The sequence below is a fragment of the Colobus angolensis genome, unplaced genomic scaffold (assembly GCF_000951035.1).
Source record: "Colobus angolensis palliatus isolate OR3802 unplaced genomic scaffold, Cang.pa_1.0 Scaffold204, whole genome shotgun sequence".
Taxonomy (NCBI): domain Eukaryota; kingdom Metazoa; phylum Chordata; class Mammalia; order Primates; family Cercopithecidae; genus Colobus; species Colobus angolensis.
The window spans coordinates 3,828,304-3,835,595 of record NW_012115200.1 but is presented as its reverse complement, the minus strand read 5'-3'; positions in this window follow the sequence as shown (position 1 = coordinate 3,835,595).

Here is a 7,292-nt window from a genome sequence, read left to right as displayed (position 1 = left end):
CTCTTGGAGGCGGGGCCTACGCGGGGCGCTCCTGCGTCCGGCGGCCTGGTACTGGCCGCTCCTCGACTGCGCTCCTGTCAGTCAGGCCCGCAAGAACGCCGCGCCCCCGCTCCGCCCCCCGCGCCGCGGCTGCGCACAGACTCCGCCCTTCGCACTTCTATGACGTCACGGTCCTGCTCCGGCCTCACCTCTTAAAGGGGCCGTGTGTTCCCGGCGCCTGCGGCGGGTGCGCTCTCTTGCGGTTCCCAGGGAACCGTCCCGCCCCCACGAGTAAACGGCCGCAGTGGTCCAGCCGCGTACCGGGTGTGCCGGGGAGGCAAGCCCACCGGGGCGGCGGCACTCGCATCTGCAGGGGCCGGGCCACCCGCGCCCGCCTCTCCGCGCAGACGGAGCATGGATTGTGCAGCTTCCCGGCGCGCCCACCCGCCTCCCAAGCCGCGACTTCACTCACGAGGAGCGGCTGCGGCCCAGAGAAGACAGAGGGGGGGCGGCGTCAGGCCGGGAGTCCGCGTGGCGCACCCTGACGTCCCGGAGGGCTCCGGCCCGGGCCAGGCTGGGTCTCAGCGCGGGGCGTGCAGGGAACCCTCGCAGGGACGAAGGGGGCTCGGCGGGGGCAGAGGTTGGTGAGGGCCCAGGAGCGCAAAGCACGGAGGAACAGCCGGCTCGGCGCGGGGCCCGGGGCAGCGATGCTGATCCTGGCCGCGGAGGTGCCAGAGCACGGGCTGGACCCTGGGTCTGAGACCGCGGGGACACCGCCGCTCTGAATAGGACAAGCTTGTAGACGGAGGAAGAGAACCACATTTTTTCATCTTAAGCTTCTAGTAGCTACATTTTTTAAAGGTAACAAGTAATGGCCAAAATTAACAATACGTTTTACTAAACGCAATAGATAAATACATCATTCAACATGTAACCAGTATTTAACAACCTCAGTGAGATTCCTTCCCAGGAAGGCTTTGCTCGGGCACCTGCCTCTTGGCGGCAGCTCACAAGGCCGCTTCCACTGATCTGCAGCCCTGTGTGGCCAGTGGCCACCATGCGGAGCAGGCACTCCAGAGGGTTTTGTGGACACAGATTTAGGGGTGGCCAGGGCCTGGCAATGGACTCTAGCGAGGCTAGCCTCTAGCTTCTGAGTAAACCGCCAAGGCAATGCCCAGTGACATCAAAAGGGGCTTGTTCTGTTCTAGGATGACACTCGCTGCCAGGGCCGGGTGGGAGGGAAGGTGCTGCAGGCTCGGGCCTCAGGCCTGCGCAGAGGCGGCATCACCGGCTTGTGTTAATACCTCCAGGGTTCCTCCTTACAGCGACACTGAGCCTGACTCCAGCAAAATCCATTTGATGTATAAACCAATGTCTGCTTTATTCAGGAGTTGCCTGCTACAGACTGAATTCTGCCACACACACACCTCCCCAAAATTTATGGGTTGAAGCCCTAACCCCCAGTGTGACTGTATTTGGAGGTGGGCTAGCGGGGGTAACTAATGTTAAGTCGTGGCCTGGACCTTCCACTTCTACATCCACTGCCCTGGTCATAGCCTGGATGTTCTCATCAGCAATGACCGCACCAAGCCTGAATCCAGGCGCCTTGCCCTCCCCACCACCTCCTCTCCTTCGGTTTCACTTCTGTGGAGCCTCATGGAAACCTGCAGCCCATGCTGCTCCCTTGCCTTCATTAGCCATCCCCCAGCAGCCACACATGTGCACACCCACACAGAAACACATGGACATGCACGCACTTGCACGCACACACACATCGCACTCGCACACGCACGAACGTGCACACATGCACACACGACCACGCATGTGCACACCTCTTTTTCCTGCCTTACTCTGCTTCTCTCTGAGGGTAGAGTCACTTTGTGCACCTACTCCCTCCCCTCTCCCTGCCCCCTGCACTCACCCAGCTGGCCACCAGGACTGATTTACTTGCTTACAGTGAACCTGCACCTAAATTAGAGAAAACTAAATTGGGGGGGAAACTAGAGAACACCTTATTCCCACGCCCCTGGCGTCTCCCAGGTCTCAAGCACACCCACACTGAGCACTGGGCCTCCTGGCTCTGCGCATGTGCACTCCGCCACTCCAAGAGGCCACCTCAGCCTTCCCCTTCTCTAACCACCAACCACCCTCCCTGGAGGACACGTTTGCCCTTTATTGAGGAAGGATTTGCAGTCTGGGATTTTCCCACTGTCAACCTAAATAACAGAGAGAGGCTCTCTAAAAGAAAATGAGATTTACTCGGGAACATTCATTGCAATAGCATATGTGTGCCATCGTAAATTGGGTGTGGGTCAAGGAACGTAAAGGAAGACAGATTTTCAAGGGAAGCAGGAGGATTGCATCATTGTTTTGAATCAATGATCCTTGGCTACAAGGATCGCCAGGAAGGATGGTGCCAGTCTGAGGCTGGACAGGCAGCTGCTGGGCAGATGTCCTCCCAGAAGTGTTTGTGTGTGTAAGTTGTGATGATCTTTGTGCGCGGCTGTGATTTTTGCAGTCTTTTGTGATCATTCTTGCTATCAAGCATGTCTGCATGAGAACCCTCCCTTCATGCCCCTCCACGGTCTACATGTATATGTCAGGGTTTTTAATACCAGTGACTCCATTTGGATTCTGACAGGGTTCGCGCCACTAAGTCGACACGTCCAGCATCTGGTGTCTGTCCTACATGTCTCCATGCTGCTGCATGGAATGAGGTGCCTGTCCCCGCCCAAGGCCACCCCTCCTGGGTCACACTGGCAGTTCACAAGCATGCTGCGGTCTCTCAGATCTCTGGAAGCCTCCAGCTTATTATGCCCATCCATTTTCCTCCCCTCTCTCTGCTCTCCTTGCTGCAAATCTTGTCCTAAAAGTCTGCCCAACTCTGCCCCGCATGCCAATGGACCACTCTTTTCCAGGCCCTCGAATTGTGCTTCTCATGCCCACACCCCATGGCGCATCCTAATTCAAGGGCCAGCCCCCCAAGGCCTGATCGCAGCTGACCTTCCGATATGGTTGACCACTGGCTCCCTCCTGGAAGTGAGCTTGGCCCTGGCGTTTGTTTTATTCCTGCTCTTCCCTCCCACCTGCGCTGACCACCCCTAGTCTCCTCTGCTGGCTCCCTTCGTGTTCACCCAAGTTCTGGGGCCCTGGGGTCCTGAGTGTGCCCTTCCTGTGTTCACTTTCTCCCAGCTGACCTCGCTGGGCCCTCACCTTCGATCATATCAGCATGCCGACTGCTGCATGGGTATGGCAGACCTGTCACTGTGCCTGGGGCCCGGCTCTCCTATGTTCAGAAAGACTTTGGCCACTTGTATCACCTGTGTTAAAAGCCACATTCATGAAACCAGGTGAGAGGGAGGATGCCTCTCCCTTGTGTGCCCCTCTTCACCCTCGAAATATTGCCCCGTGTCTTTGCTCCTTTGCCAAAATAGTAATAGTAATGAGTTTCCTAAAGCCCTGTTTACCTGGCTGAAGGAGACCCTGGGCCCACCTAGTCTGCAAGGGGCAGAGACGGAGGTGGGGAGCAGAGCCCGCCCGATTGCCCTCCTCCTCCCGTGGAGGAATTGCTCAGCAGCTGTCAACCCTCTTCAACCTGGTCAACCACTTGGCCCAATTCTCTTGGCCTCCCAGGAGGGAAATTCGGCCCAAGTCTATTAAACAACTATATGTTGTGAGCTTTTTAAAAAGGACAGCACTAAGTATTGCATTGTAACTTAGTTTAAGACAGTAACCAGTTTGCTTATGGATTCATAGTTATCAGAGGCTTCCAGCCCGCATCCCTCATGCATGTCCACAGCACATTCAGAAGGTGCCCCGTGGCATGTCCGTGTCTAGCATTGCACAGCCGTGAAGTGCGTTTCAATCATCTAATAATCATCGATCTTAAGTAGTCCTGCCAGGTGGGTCAGCCTTACTCCATTGTGTATAAAAACACTGAGGTTAAGTGACTCACTCAAGATAATTGTCTGCAGACAAAGCATGGCTAGACGCACAGTGAAAGGAATCCGGGGTGCGATCATCTTTGGGAGGGGCTAGACCTGGTCACTTCAGGCAGAGGTATGTAGCCATTAGTAAGCTCTGACGTCACCCGGAATTCATCTAGAATGGCAGCTGATGAATTATGGGGATACTTTCCTCATTAATCAGCTTAGTAACAGTTATCATTTTTCAGGAAGGAATTGTGTATGAGGGGTTTACATTTGCTATTTCTAATCCTCACAACGGTGTTACAAGGTGTGTATGTCTGTTTTACATATAAGGAAACCAAGGCTGTAGAATTAAGAAGCTTACCAACCTCACACAGCCTCTAGGATACCTAGCCAAGAACAGAGCCCAACTGGGACTCCAAGCCAGCTGGCCCAGGCAGCACCATGCGGCTTAACCTCCGTGCACACATGCATTCATTCAATTTACTTAATGCATTCCCTGTGCTATGCACTATTCTAGACACCAGGGATGAGATGGTGAAAAACAAGACAGAAAAAGACACTGTCCTCAAGAAGCTGAGATTCTAGCAGCAGGAGCAGGCTCGAAGCAGGTGCAGGGTCATTCAGATCACGTGACATCATGCCAGCCTCCTGCACGTTTCTTTGTAAAAGTCACATGCTCGTCGTCGCATGATGAGCCTTTAAACTTTTCCGTATAGAAGTCATCTGCTCAACATTTTAAAACTACAGAGCAGGATACAGAGTATTCAAGAAAGAATGCTCACTCACAATTTCACTCCAAATAAGCCAAGAACTGTCACTGTTTTGATAATATTTCTGTCGAGTTTTGTTTATGCTTAGCTCTATAGTGAGCACTCTGATCATTCCACATACACAGTTCTGATGCCTTTAAGAAAAGCCAACATTAGAACATAAATCCTTTCTGATTCAACTGAAAACTCTAAATTTTTTTTAATGCCAATGTAATAGTCACCTGATAGACACGGTGATTTACCCAACTGATGACACCATATTATTGTAAGTTAAGGTTGTTTTCAATGCTGCATGATTAGAAAAATGGCAGGATGAACATCTTTGTACTTTAGCATTTTCAGTTCTTAGGATTCTTTTCTCCGTATAGTTTCCAATAATTAAAATGTTATAAAGGGTACAAATAAAGAGCACAAAAACACAGAATGTGTAAGATGTAGATAAAGCAGTGCTTAGAGGAAAATATATAGCTTTAAATGCCTATTTCAGAGAAGAAGAAAAAATGTAAAAATCAATGTCCTACAGTTCCAAATTAATAAGCTAGAAAAAGCAAATTAAACCCAAACTCACTATAAAAGAGGAAATAAGGAAGATAAGAGTGTAATCAATGAAATAGGAAGCAAACAAGACAGGAAATAAATTAAACCTAAAACCTGGTTGTTTAAAATAATAAAATTAATAAACCAGGTCAGGCGCAGCGGCTCACGCCTGGAATCCCAGCACTTTGGGAGCTCAAAACAGGCGGATCACTTAAGCCAGGAGTTTGAGACCAGCCCGAGCAACATGACAAAACTCTGTCTCTACCAAAAATACAAAAATTAAGCATGGTGGCATGCGCTTGAGTAACCCAGCTACTCAGGAGGCTGAGGTGGGGCGATCGCCCGAGTCTGGGAGGTAGAGGCTGCAGTGAGCCATGATTGTGCCACTGCTCTTCAGCCTGAGCCACAAAGTGAGACCCTGTCTCCAAAAAAAAAAAAAAAAATTCAATGAACCAAACCAATATCTAGAATGATGAGGGTGATGCAGAAAGGCAGAAACGGAGACATAAGTTACTAATGTGTGTAAGGAATGAGAACGGAGACATTGTTACAGACCCTACACACTTTAAAAGGTAGTAAGAGAATAAAAAACTGTGCGTCGACATGCTGACAATTTAGATGAGATGGACCAATTTCTTGTAAGATACAAACTTGTAAGACACAAAAACTCATTCAAGAAGAAAAGCTGCTCTGAATAGCACTCTATCTATTAAAAATTTTGAATCTATGATTTAAAATCTTCTCACAGGGAAAATCCTAGGCCCAGATGGCTCCAATGATGAATTCTGTCAGACATTTGAGGAATAAATAATAACAATTCTAGACAAACCCTTCCAGAACATTGGGGGGAGGAGTGGATTATTTCCCATTCAGTCAGTGAAGTTAGATTTCTATAATCCCAAAATTAGACAAAGACAATACAAGAAATGTAAACACCAGTATTCTTCATGAACACCACCGCCAAATTCCTCAGGAAAATATTGGTAAATCTTGTCAATATGCAAAAAGGATAATGCATTATGCCCAAGTAGGTTTTATCCAAGGAAGATAAGATGGGATTGAGATCTGAAAATCAATTTACTACACGCTATTAATAGATTAAGAAAAAAATAGGCCGGGCGCGGTGGCTCAAGCCTGTAATCCCAGCACTTTGGGAGGCCGAGACGGGCGGATCACGAGGTCGGGAGATCGAGACCATCCTGGCTAACATGGTGAAACCCCGTCTCTACTAAAAAAATACAAAAAACTAGCCGGGCGAGGTGGCGGGTGCCTGTAGTCCCAGCTACTCGGGAGGCTGAGGCAGGAGAATGGCGTCAACCCGGGAGGCAGAGCTTGCAGTGAGCTGAGATCCGGCCACTGCACTCCAGCCTGGGCGACAGAGCGAGACTCCGTCTCAAAAAAAAAAAAAAAAAGAAAAAAATATGATCAGGTCAATAGATATAGAAAGGCAGTTGACAAAATTCAATATCCTCTTATGAGAAACACTCTTCATGAACTAAAAATAAAGGGGATTTCTTAAATCTGATGAACAGAATCTATTGAAAAATTACAGAAATTAGTGCTGAAAGATTCAACACTTGCCCCCAAGGTTGCGAACAAGGCAAGGGTGTCTGCGCTCACCCCTTCTATTCTACTTGACATTGTACTAAGGTCCCAGTCTGTAGAATAAAATAAGAGAAAGAAATGAAAGTCATACAGATTGGAAAGGAAAAAATAAAACTGCCTTTGTTTTCAGGCAACGGGATGATCTGCATAGACTATCCTAAGAGACCTGCAAAACATACCTACTACTAGATAAGTGAATTTAACAAGGTCATGGAGTACAAATCAATATTTTTTAAATGTATTGTTATATATTATAAATGAACACTGGAAAATAAAATTTATAATAGCATAAAATTTTAAATATCTAGGAATAAGTGTAATATAAGATATATGAGACTTCTACAAAATCTACAGAACATAGCAGGTTAAAATGTAAGTATCTAAGTAAATAGAGATAAACCATGTTCACAGATTGCAAGACAGTCATGTTAAGATGTGAGTTTTCCTCAGTTGATCTATAGGTTTAACA